The 13,162-nt window shown below is 40.3% G+C and overlaps 1 protein-coding gene and 1 non-coding gene across 3 annotated transcripts in view; one reads left to right on the forward strand and one right to left on the reverse strand.

Annotated features, from left to right (window-relative positions):
- The window catches only part of CCSER1 (coiled-coil serine rich protein 1), a 998,177-nt gene that overhangs the window by 570,687 nt on the left and 414,328 nt on the right, over positions 1-13,162 (forward strand). The window lies entirely within an intron of this gene.
- On the reverse strand, positions 808-914 carry LOC131203579 (U6 spliceosomal RNA). Its single transcript, XR_009156428.1, has one exon. It is a non-coding gene; the product is annotated as a U6 spliceosomal RNA (small nuclear RNA).

Consider the following 13,162-nt stretch of genomic DNA (forward strand, 5'->3'; position numbering starts at 1 on the left):
GACTCAGCCAGTTGTCTCCTGTGTGCTTCTCTCTACCACAGGCTCGGTTAGCCGAAAGGTCAGCTATCAGCTCACATAGCAGTACACCCAGGCTTCAAAGCTAGTATTGACCATCATTTCCCCTTTTGTACAATAGCAATTGTACTTAGCAACTGAAAACTGCATGAACAGAACCAAGCAGCATTCTGGACAATAATATGGAAAAATACCCATTTCCCAGTTCATTCATTGTTCTAGGATTCTTTTTTTTTTTAAATAAATTTTTTTTATTTTTACATTCATATCCAACAACTCATCCAATGTACAGTCATATACAATTAGTCGGGCTTGCCCAGTCACCACCCCCTCCTTTTAACTCTCTTCCCTCTTCTATCACCTTCTACTTTCCAGACCTTCCTCTTCTTCTCTTATCTACATCCTCTCCTCCCTCCACCCTCCACCTTCCTCCTCCCTCTTCTACCCCTCTTCCTTCCTCTTCTCCCTCTTCTACCCCTCTTCTCCTCTTTCCTACCTCCTACTCTCTCCTCCTTTCTCCCTCCCGACCATTCTAAAATGGTAGCTGGACAGACCCAACCCTACATTAATTATATTTATACATCTTCAATAATCCCTGTACATTAACCATCACTCCATCCTCTACCCTCATCCCCCCCCAGTTCCCCTACACCCTACACCCCACCCACCCCCCGACTTCCCAGAACAAAATGCAGGGTATCAAAACTACCAATCATAATCCAAAATAAATCTTAAATTATAATCTCTAGTCACTCCACACATAATCACTCTCTCAATTCCACTCTCCATCAAAAAAATATGGAAGGCTTCACGAAGTTGCGTGTCATCTTTGCGCAGGGGCCATGCTAATCTTCTCTGTATCGTTCCAATTTTAGTATATGTGCTGCTGAAGCGAGCACAATTGTTCTAGGATTCTTTTCAACTTCTGAGCCTGGCCAAAAACCCTGGAATTCCACGGTGGCTCCCATCCAAGTATTAATTCTTCCAACCTTGCTTAGTGAAGCACTGAAATTTACTGAAACGTTTATTTTAAACACAGCAAGCCACCATGACATAGTTGGGTGCAGGGAGGATATTTTTTGACATTGCTCCCCTATTTTAATTTTTCATAAACAGGCAACCACCTCCAAGGGTTTTTACTAAGTTTGAAGAATGTGGGAAGAACAAAACCAGCCTCAATCTCTTCCATGCTTCCTTTAAAAATGCTCAGAGAGATGGAAAGTTAAAGATACCTCTCTCACGTATCCGTACTTGCAGAGTTCCTAATGACAATATCCGTTCCTCCAATTTTATGTTACTGAAGGCATGATTGCTGTTCACATTATTAATGTGGCCAAGAAGAAAATAGTTTATGTTTTGCACTGCAAAACTCCTTATGAAATATTCCCCGTTGCTCCTAGGCATTTGCAATAAAAAGCACAGAGCTTCCTCCATGATTATAGTAGATCTTTTAAGCACTCTCATCTCAGAGAGAGTTCTACCAAACTCAACGGGGTGTACTTAACAGCTCAGTTTGATTAGATTGTGGTGTTGATCTGCCTCTTCCTATATTTTATGTTTGTTTATCTTACCTTTTCCACTTCCTATTTCAGTGTAAAAAATCCATTTGAAGTGCTTTAAAGTCTTTGGGAAAACTTAAACATTTTACTGTTATATAGTGGGGATAACGAAAGCAAATAAAAAAATACTGGCAGCGAGCAAATCCTTTTATGCTGCAAGCTGGTTTCCTGCTGAGTTAGTGGGTGCTGTTTGTTTTGATCAAGTAATTTAAATGATGCCTTAATTGGCTTTTTAAAATATGTTTGTTATACTATTATTATTGGCAGCTCCTTGAGCACCATGTAATGATGGAAAGAGGAGATAGTAGATAGAAGTAGTAAGTTGACTTTGTATATAATATACAAATGGATGAAGACTATTGCTTGACATAGTGTAAGCCGCCCTGAGTCTTCGGAGAAGGGCGGGATATAAATGCAAATAATAATAAAAAAAAGGTAACTTTCTTGGTTATTGATTGATTGCCAATTGAATTGAGATGTTGGATTGTTGCTTCTAGATCAGGGGTGGTGTTCACTTACCTTCACTACCAGTTTGCAAATGTGAGCACGCGTGCCACCTGTGAGCATGCACAGAGCCAACCATGCATGCACTGATCGTAAAAAATGGGATGTGATGACGTCAGGGCAGGTGGGCATAGCCTCCCGCAGCCACCGCTACTGGATAGAACCGGCTGATTATCGGCTGAATATTATCACTGTTCTAGATGCATATGGTGGAAAACTGATCAAAATTTCACCAAGAGATGCTGAAGGATAGATAGGCAATAGAAACAATTTCTCAATTTTATTTATTTATTTTTTATTTTATTTTCTCAATTACTTTTACAAGTTATTTGAATACTTTACATTTGTTATGTTCCTGTTCTTTTCCTGCCTCCCGAAGTAGTTCCGGAGCACTGTATAGGATTTAAAATAGCGGTATAACATCCATTATTAATAGCAGGTTCCACCTTTAATAAATATCACTGAATATATTTTCCCAGGAGAAATTAAGCAAAATGAATAGAGATTATTAATAGGGGATTTATTTATGGCTCTAACTTAATGTGCAACATTTATATGCAATGCTATTGATAGTCCTGCTTTCATTAGAATAAGTACCATTTTCAAAAGTGTCTGAAACAGAAGTAAAGGAAACTGAGATTTTGTTAAGTTTCCTACACTCTGGAAATATAGGTAGTCCTTATTTAGTGACCTTTACTGGGACCAACAACTCAGTCGTTAACCCAAGTGAAAAGAGTGGCTGCACTTATGATTTTCATTTCTATTTCATCTATCTAATATGCTGAGCAGGTTTTCCCCTCTTTTTAAATATCATTTTAGATTATTAAATTACTATCTGAAACCTGTAACTCCTAGAAACAAATGATGTGCATGCTTATTTCTGAGATGAATATTGATTTGTTTAAAAACATAATATTGGGGCAAAATGATAATTCAGAGAATGCATGCAAAGGGGAACGTCTGGAAAAGGATAATGTCATAAATAATAAAAAAAAGCTAAAATTAAAATATGGGATCCTATGGCAGACCTTGGTTTTTATCCCCATTGATATATTAAGTAAATATTACTCAGAAGAACTGTCAGGCTTCCAAGTAACATCCCCAAAAAAAGAAGACTCCAAGGCTAGAAGTTCCTCAAAGTTCCATTTTATTAGAGATGTCATATTGGCACACCTGGGAAAACCCGAAACTGAAAGCTTCTGGGTTTTCCCCACCCAAAAGAAAGTCCAAGCCTCTTCCCCTGCACCCACATGTCCATCACATGGTCCAATCAATGCACCATCCCAACTGAAGATGTCCCCAGTCACGCCACTCCAGGTGAAGGGCCGAATGTCCTTGACTCTCTGAGAAATGAATGTTATTTTGGCTAGATATCCCTGCAACTCTATGCAATTCCCCCCTCCCAGTTTCCCACAGCACTAAATGTGGCAGCCCTGACGATCCAGAGAAAAAGATGGCCTCCAGGGCTGACAAGAACATCTGCTATTACTTCCATTCTTCCTGAGCTACACAAGGTACTTTGGTCTCAGGGTATGAGAAGTTCTACATTGTATATCAGAACTAATATATTTAATACTTTTGTCGTGTCCCACTCCTCCGCTGACGGCCGGGTCAGGGAAATCCGAATCAGGCGTGCCTCTGCAGCTCTGCCAAAGTCCTAGCAAAGTTCTCAGGGCAGGCAGGAGACCAGAAAGTGACTTCAGCAAGATATGTTTAGACTTTGCCTGACTCAGAGTATGCCAGAAAGCAGGTCCTTTATATAGGCTTTATATAGGCTCTATGACTCAGCACTTATCCAGGCCTGCCCCTCCCTTCCTTCTGTTGCCTCCGTCTATCAAGTCTTCTGACGCGAGGGTCACTCCAGTCTGCAGCTGTTGGCAATTGACCTCCCTCAGGCTCACATGCTGTGGAGGAGGGGGAGCGGTCTAGTTGCTCCGTTTGCCTGGGCATGGAGCCAGAGCTGGGGGCTGGAGATACTTCCTCCTCTTCAGCCTGTCTGGGCATGGAGCCAGGGCTGGGGCCGGGAGGCATACTAGGACATTCCTCCATGTTCGGAAGCAGATAAGAAGGCCCCGGTTGTGGTGAGATCGGATGAGACACAACAACTTTCTACAGTACAGATATGCAAAACAGAACTTAGAAGAATGTTATTATATCAGCATATATCATACTCTCTGTAATTTATATAGCACAAGTAATATATAATGGGAAAGTTACCATAAGGTTCATTTTGATCTGTTTTTTTCTTGCCTGTCAACTGCATGTCAACTGCATAGCATATATACATTTTAATTTACTCAGTTTTATAATTCATGTATTCATTCTTCGGTAACCTAAGTTCCTGCTTGCAAAGTACAAAATAGAACATCAGCATTAATGATCTAACCGGAAGATTGAACAATAAACTGGTAGATTATAAAAACAAATGTTGGTCAACAATGCATTTTTTTGACGAAAAAAACACACATTGAAATATAGTGCATTTGGATGGCTTAAGAAGCAGCATAAAAATAGTAAATGATACCAAAGTAAGTTTTAAAATTTAATATCAAATTTAATAAATTTTATTAAGCTATACTTGCTTTGTGAGTCGTATGGATCTTTGTAGCTTATGTAAAGCTATTAAGCAAGGAACTGGGGACTGGTAAACTGGGTACATGGACATATATCATTCATTTTATTTGAGACTTAACGACTTATAAGAGTGGGAACAGAGGCTTTTCTGTCTGAGATGACATGTCCTTTAGAATAGGGGTCTCCAACCTTGGCAACTTTAAGACTTGTGGACTTCAACTCCCAGAGTTCCTCAGCCAGCAAGACTAGCTGAGGAACTCTGAGAGTTGAAGTCCACAAGTCTTAAAGTTGCCAAGGTTGGAGATCCCTGCTTTAGAAACTACAGTATATGGCATTAAGGTAAATGCTCAATTCTTTCATTCTTTTCCCACCATGAATTTTAAATAAGAAGTTTTAGAACTTTCTAATGAATATGGATATTTTCCTCTCCGCAGAGAAACTTTGTGGAGATTATGGCAACCAAGTCTTTGAATCCAAGTCTAGCAGGACTTTGCATTAAACTATGAGGCTGCTAATTACTCAGTTGCGTTATAGATCCAAAGCTATCTTTTATTGAGCAAAGGGAAGACTTGGTGGCTCATCGTTTTGAAGAGCTCTAGCATCTCTAAAGTGGCTAGGTCCATGATGGTGAACCTATGGCATGTGTGACACAGGTGGCACACAGCCTTCTCTGTGGGCACACCAGCCGTCGCCCCAGCCCAGCTCCACCGCACATGTGCAGACACCTCCAGCCCGCCAGCTGGTCTTCGGGTCTCTGCCGCACATGCGTGGGGGGGACGCATGTGCAGGGGGCACTCAATTGCATTTTGGGGGTTCGCGCATGTGCGCAGGGCCCTCCATGCCCCATTTTGTTGTGACTCCAGCCCCCGAACCTGGCCCCATGCCCGGCAGTGACTTGGAGCCGGGCCTTCTGCCAGAAAGTGACTTGGTCAGTGAGGGGGAAGGGCCGTCAGGATTTACCTCAGGAGCACCGGCTTTCCTGGCTCAGCTCCAGGAGCCAGAAGCAGGCCAGGTGGAAGAAATAATGAGGCCTAGGAAGTGCTGAGTCATGGAGCCACACCCCACAGGATATAAAAGGCAGTGAGAACTGGTGTGTCTCTTTGTAACAGGCAAATCCACTGATTGACTAGAGCTGAAGTTTGTGACTCACCAGCGTCATGGAAAATAACGAGGGCTCTTGGCAGACGCTGGCTCTTTTGTCGCCAGAGCTGATAGTACCGGCTAATTAAGCCATAATTCGGATGGAGGCGGAGGAGGACAGAACACAATTTGGGCCTGGAAGGCTTCCTGCACCAATCTAGAAGCCAAAACGGGGGGCTTGCTGCCCCCCCCGTGCCCTGTTTTGGGCCTGGAAGGCCTCATGCACCAACCTAGAAGCCAAAAATGGGCCGGGGGGTGGGGAGCATACGTGGGGCAGGGCGCCTGCATGGGAGCAGAGTGCATACATGGGGGGTTCTCCCATGCAATTTGAGCACTGGCATGAAAAAGGTTCACCATCACTGGGCTAGGTTGAACATTTTGGAATGTGATTAGAAAGTGAGTTTGGCTAGATTACTGTCCTTATTAAAGGCTCCACTGCTGCTGAGAACTCCACTGTTGCTTTCCTTGATGCCTGTCACTCAAACCCATTAGAGACCATTGTTTTATGGTCTCCTGGCAAGGAACTGACATTCAGAGTTCTTATGGGTAATCTTCCATTCTCCACTCACCAGTCTTTCATTGTCCACAGTGGTCATCGTCTCTGCTCATTCACAGACATGCCTTCAATCAGTTACAACTGACTTTGGAAGCCCTGAGGTGTTCCAGAGACTGGCAGGGCCTTGCCCATAAATACAACAGTTGATGGCAATCATTCAAATAGCTGTTACATAAATTTGGCAGAGTAGTGGAATATATCACTACTTTTCCCTTTCTCAATTGATTTTTTTTTTCCAATAGGCAGGCTTTGAAAGTTACTCAGAACAATATAAATTCTAAAACTCTGATAACTTTCTCTGTATTCTGCATTCAGCATCTGAGCAATCATGCCGACCTTTCTTAGAACTTTTTAGTCCTAGGAATAAAAGAATGCCATTCTGATACATTGAAAGCCAGTGAGTCAATTGCTATTGCAAGAAAAGGTATAAGTTATATTCCGCTATGGTGCATTTGTCATTTTCCGTTACGGGCTTTCAGCATTGCACATTGATTGGTTTTACCTTCCTGGCTTAAAGACACAAAAGAAAATGAAAAAAAAAATCTTCAGAGAGAAAAAATTTACAAGAAAGGGGACAGCAAGAAAATGACAGCTGACGATATGGGATGCTAGTGATTGCATATTTTCAATGGAATTTTAAATTCCTAATAGAAAATTAAATATTTCTGTACGCCAGAAATATTAAAATCAAAATCAGACTACTGCTCTAGGTAAGTCTGGGACTTACAAAAATACATACCACTAATAGTGGTATTCATTCATTCATTGCCTTATTTGTAAGTCACCCATTCCCAGGTGCGCTAAATGGCTAACAGTCTAAACATAGAAAATAAAATGCTCCAGAAAACCTCAACTACATTTAAGTGTTTTGTTATTTTAAAGCAACAAGTAAAAATGTTGCCGGCTAGCAACTCACCCTCCAACCTAACAACATGTTCCTCCTCTCAAGATGGAACAGGTAGATCCTCAAAATTTAAGAGAGATGAGGCTCATCAAATTCCTACCAGGAGATAATTACAAAGAGTGAGGGCAGCAACTGAAAAAACCCATCCTCAGTTCCCATCTGGTAGCAGTCATAGAGACAAGTCCTATGGGAGAAAAAGGTGATTATATTAGATAGATAGATAGATAGATAGATAGATAGATAGATAGATAGATAGATAGATAGATAGATAGATAGATAGATAGATAGATAGATAGATAGATAGATAGATAAATGGATAGATGGATAGATAGATAGATAGATTTTTTTTATTGGCCAAGTGTGATTGGACACACAAGGAATTTGTCTTGGTGCATATGCTCTCAGTGTACATAAAAGAAAAGATATGTTCATCAAGAATCATAAGGTACAATACTTAATAATAGACGTAGGGTACAAATAAGCAATCAGAAAACAATCAATATCAATATAAACTAAGGATACATGCAACAAAGTTACAGTCCTAAGTGGAAGGAATTGGGTGATGGGAATGATGAGATTAATAGTAGTGCAGACTTAGTAAATAGTTTGACAGTGTTGAGGGAATTATTTGTTTAGCAGAGTGATGGTGTTCGGGAAAAAACTGTTCTCGTGCCTAGTTGTTCTGGTGTGCAGTGCTCTATGGGGTCATTTTGAGGGTAGGAGTTGAAACAAGAGTTTATGTCCAGAATGTGAGGGGTCTGTAAATATTTTCACAGCCCTCTTTTTGACTCGTACAGTATACAGGTCCTCAATGCAAGGCAGGTTGGTAGCCATTGTTTTTTGATATGATTGAATGGGAAAATGTCCTCAGGTAAAAGTAGTCTCTGAGATCATTGACCTTCTAGAAGCCATATAAGGTCGCATCATTCAAAGAGAACTGATTGCTGCATGGATTTTGCCTCTTATCACTTTATGGAAGGCCTTAACCAACCATGAGGTGCAGGAATTCCAATGGGCCCCTATTATAATGGGCTCTGAGAATAACAGTAAAAGGGGAAGAACAACAGCAGCCTAGACCACAATCTGATAAACAAAATTTTAATCCAAAGCAGGAATGGGGGAGCAATCTCATAATTAATCTATCCCAGTTCTCTGGAATATAAAATAGAAGAGGAGGGAAAGCATTCTCATACTTTCAAACTTTTTTTTTACCGTAACCTTACAATAAATATAGTACTCATGATTCTGGTTTGGACCAGAACTATCTACTTTACCTCAAAAGGCTGAGAATAAGCTGTAAGAACCTTTATCTCAATCATCAAACTCTAAATAAGGTCCTTCTTATTTGTATTAGTATTCAGTATTTCAGTATCTTATTGTAGGTTCCATTTCTTTTCCATGGAATGTTGAGTTGGAGCAAAGAAAGCTATGCTAACTTTCATGAATATTGAATTAATGTAATGCTAAGCATTTGCTACTTGATGCCCAAAAGTTCTTATTCCTTAATAAATAATTTAGCTACTGCTGAATATACAAACAGCACTTTTGACTATGTAAGATAACTAATAAATTCAGAGTTGCTAGTTAAATCTAAAACCACCTTCATTCCCCTCCCCTCCTTTTTCTGGGGGGAAGGGTGTTTAAGAAAAACATTCTAAGTAAACTGTGTATTTACCTTCATTTTTCCATCATCTATTCTCAGATTACCTGTCCCATTAACTTGATTGCAGATTACATGTAGGCACATTGAGCCGGCAAAACTGCCACACTAGCACAGCAGGTCTTGGCCAATGCATAAGCAATTAGGCACAGAAATGATCATAATTGAATATTTCAACACTTTCTCCAGCTACAGCTGACAAACCCCTTGCTAATTTATCTTTCTCTTTCCTTTCTGGAGAAATAATCAATAGCTATAGCATCAGAGAGAGCTTAATTTGGCAGCTGGAAAACCCAGATGCCAGAGCCCGAGGTTCACCTATTCACTTTGGAAATACATATTTCTGGATGGCTTCCTGCAATCGGATTTCAGTGATCCATCTTGGCACCATTACACAAGTTTTTCTTTGCTAAGATCCTGGTTTTCCTTTTCCAAATTAGGCAGATGTCCAAGATTGTAAATCTTTGGGAGGAAGGGGAAGGGGGAGGGGCTGAAATTAGGAAAAATATTAAGACTGCAAAGTCATTTATAAAGAAAACTAGTTACATGTGTAACTTTTAGCTAATCAACATGAGGATTATAATTATTTTAGTTCAGAAATGTTCATGTTATACAAAAGAAACTAATCCAACCTTTGGCAGACTTACTTCTCTTATTAAAAGAGTACTTTGTGCAATAGTTTCCGTTAATTTCGCACGACTCAATAATGAAGAAAATCAAGACTGACTTCACTCCTCTCTGTATCTGGAGCATACAGGTTGCACAGTGTATCTGTGCTTGAATATGTTATTACTCTTGCTAATTAATCCATTTGCAAAGGGAAATTATGATTGGCATTTACCCTTAAAATTAAGTGCCAATTAAACATAATACAATCTTCAAATTTGTAAAGTAGAAACTGATTTTGTCTGCTCTAGGTAGAAAGCTAAACTGCAGATGCTTTGCTCCAGCAGGTTCTTATTGTTCTAGTCGCCCAGTGTGTCAACCCTGGAGCCATCTTTGAGCGTCTTCAGGGTTGGTGGGATGCAGTGGCTCACTGGCTAAAATGCTGAGCTTGTCGATCGAAAGATTGGCAGTTCAGAGGCTCAAATCCCTAGTGCCGCGTAACAGTGTGAGCTCCAGTTACTTGTCCCAGCTTCTCCAGCCTAGCAGTTCGAAAGCACGTAAAAAATGCAAGTAGAAAAATAGGGACCACCTTTGGTGGGAAGGTAACAGCATTCTGTGTGCCTTTGGCGTTTAGTCATACAGGCCACATGACCACAGAGACGTCTTCGGACAGCGCTGGCTCTTTGGCTTTGAAATGGAGATGAGCACCGCCCCCTAGAGTCAGGATCGACTAGCACATATGTGCAAGGGGAACCTTTACTTTTACCTTTAATCCCTCCAATATACTATTCCATTATGTGCCATAGATCTTTCCTTCCAAAAGAGAATACATATTAGAGATTCCATCCTTTAGTTGAATGCCATTATAATTGAACATCTCTCAGATTATTTGGAAGTGCTTCAGGTGCTATGTAGAATTCAATACGTCTCTATTGTTTAATAAAACACCTTTTTCACTGTGAAAATCCAGAAGAACACAAAACTGCTCCCTCTTAATGAGTGGGTGGTTCAAGGAAATTGCATTGCAGCTGAAGAAGCTTCTTGGATGAGAAGTGAAACGCCTTCAAAGAAAAACCAGAAAGTCCAGTTGCCTCTTGAAAAAAAGCACCTTTGGGACAACCATGACCTGCATGACTGAGAATCTCCATAGACAATTGCATCTTCTCTTTCCATTTGTTTGGTGTACATTAATAAACATCTGAGAGGTGTTCTGTGCATTTGAAATCAAAAGTGCTACTTCTGAATCATTTCCATTTTTCAAAATGTGCAGAGTTCTACATTCTACATCAATGGCCCGCAACCTTTTGGGCACCAGGGACCGGTTCCATGGAGAGAGATTTTTCCACGGATCAAAGGGGGCGTAGTTTTGCATACTGCCTGCATCCCATGGATGGGGCTTTGCTTATTTGCATGGCCCAGTTTCTGCATGCCACAGCTGGTTCCGGTCCGCCAACTAGGTGTTGGGGACCCCAGTTCTCCATCATTACTGGAGACCTGTGAAATGGCAATATAACACTCAAGAGGGATGCTTTGTTTTCAGATAGTACACTAATGAATTATCCTACAGTCTGTATCAGTTTTGCATTCATTGAACATAAATCTGTTTTATCCACTTTCCATATCAATTTGTAAATCTAAGGGAGGAACAAAAAAACATTTTTGTTTTCATCTCTATGAAACAGTTCCTGATTTATAAAATGTTCCCTAATGGTTGTAAATTTTTTATAGTCTACATCTTAGCATGAATATTGTGCAACTGTCCTGATCTACATATTAATAATAAAAGGATTACAGAGGATTGGTTCGTGTACAAATGAATACCAGATAAAATTCCTTTTTCTTGATTCCATCTCTTCTAAATGGATGGATGGCCGGATGGATGGATGGATGGATTTCTTATAATTTCTAGTAATTTGTATCCTAATCATTTCTGAGATTTCAGGAAGTTTGCATAAATGAATATAACAATAAAATAATTCTTTTTAAAAATGCTATTTTTTTTAATTTATTTTTTTATTTATTTACATTTATATCCCGCCCTTCTCCGAAGACTCAGGGCGGCTTACAGTGTATAAGGCAATAGTCTCATTCTATTTGTATATTTTACAAAGTCAACTTATTGCCCCCCCAACAATCTGGGTCCTCATTTTACCTACCTTATAAAGGATGGAAGGCTGAGTCAACCTCGGGCCGGGCTTGAACCTGCAGTAATTGCAGGCTGCTGTGTTCTAATAACAGGCTTCTAACAGCCTGAGCTATTTCGGCCCAGGCGAAATTTATATTGACTTCCTAAAAATCAGCATAAAGTGTGCCTGGAAAATACAGGTAATCCTTGAGCGATGACCACATTTTCTAAGTGATCTCTACCCCATTTTATGACCTTTCTTGCCACAGTTGTTAAGTGAATCATTGCAATGCTTAAATTTGTAACACAGTTGTTCAGTCTGGCTTCCCCATTGACTTTGCTTGTCAGAAGGTCACCAAAGGTGATCACATGACCTAGAACAGGGGTCTCCAACCTTGGCAAATTTAAGACTTGTGGACTTCAACTCCCAGAGTTCCTCAGCCAGTAAAGCGGTGCCAAGGTTGGAGACCGTTGACCTAGAACATTGCAACCATTATATATCTGAACCAGTTACCAAGCATCAGAATTTTGATCATATTACCATGGGGATGCTGCAATGGTCATAAATATGAAAAATGGTGATAAGTCACTTTTATCAGTGCCGTTGTAACTTTGAACACTTACTAAACGTACTGTTGTAAGTCAAGGACTGTCTGTAAGATGATTCATAAAGACAGGTCTGCAATGGTTGAAGTCTGCCTCTGCGTTCCTCATCTTTTTTTGTGTTACTCCTCCCTCAGTCAACCACGCAAGATGGTAAGGATGCCCAGGAAGATAGTCACAATCACAAATCATGTCATGCTTCAGATCCCAAGCCATCTTCTCCAGTGAAGGACAAGTCTGACATGTGATCATCTCTATGAGTTAGAGTTGTTAATTTTGGGGATAACTCCATTGTTGTAGGCATGTTCCCTTTATTGTTACCCTTTGATTCTGCTTCCACTACTAGATCCATGTGAGGGTTTAGAAAATCCTCTCTAACGTAATATACCTTGGTAGATTCTGAGGAAAATAGAAGATCGCACAAACACATGGCCAGCATGGGAATAAAGAAACAAATTGACCTCTGTTAAACAAACAGTTTTAAAATGGATTTTGAAATCAGCAAAACACAATATATTTTTTTTATTACCGCAAATCATCTCTATCCCATCAACACTAGCCTATCCTGGCCCTAAAATTGTTCCTAACCTGTCTCTTTAACAAGAGATATTATCCCCTGATTTGGGCTTTGAGCCTCCCTTAGACTTTTCTTTCTACCTCAAAAACTATTTGTTTCAATCATCTCAACCTGCTAGATATATAACCTGGGAGCGAGTACCCAGTGTTGTTATCCTTTGGTCATTTCACCCAATCACCACACACACATGGCAGCTGAAATCTTGCACTGTGATTGAGTTAATCAGATAGAACAATACTCCGTTCCCTAAAAGGTTGTTATTACTCAACTTCCAAAACAAAGTATAAGGTAAAGGTTCCCCTCGCACAAATGTGCTAGTCAATCCTGACTCTAGGGGGC

The sequence above is a fragment of the Ahaetulla prasina genome, chromosome 8 (assembly GCF_028640845.1).
Source record: "Ahaetulla prasina isolate Xishuangbanna chromosome 8, ASM2864084v1, whole genome shotgun sequence".
Taxonomy (NCBI): Eukaryota; Metazoa; Chordata; class Lepidosauria; order Squamata; family Colubridae; genus Ahaetulla; species Ahaetulla prasina.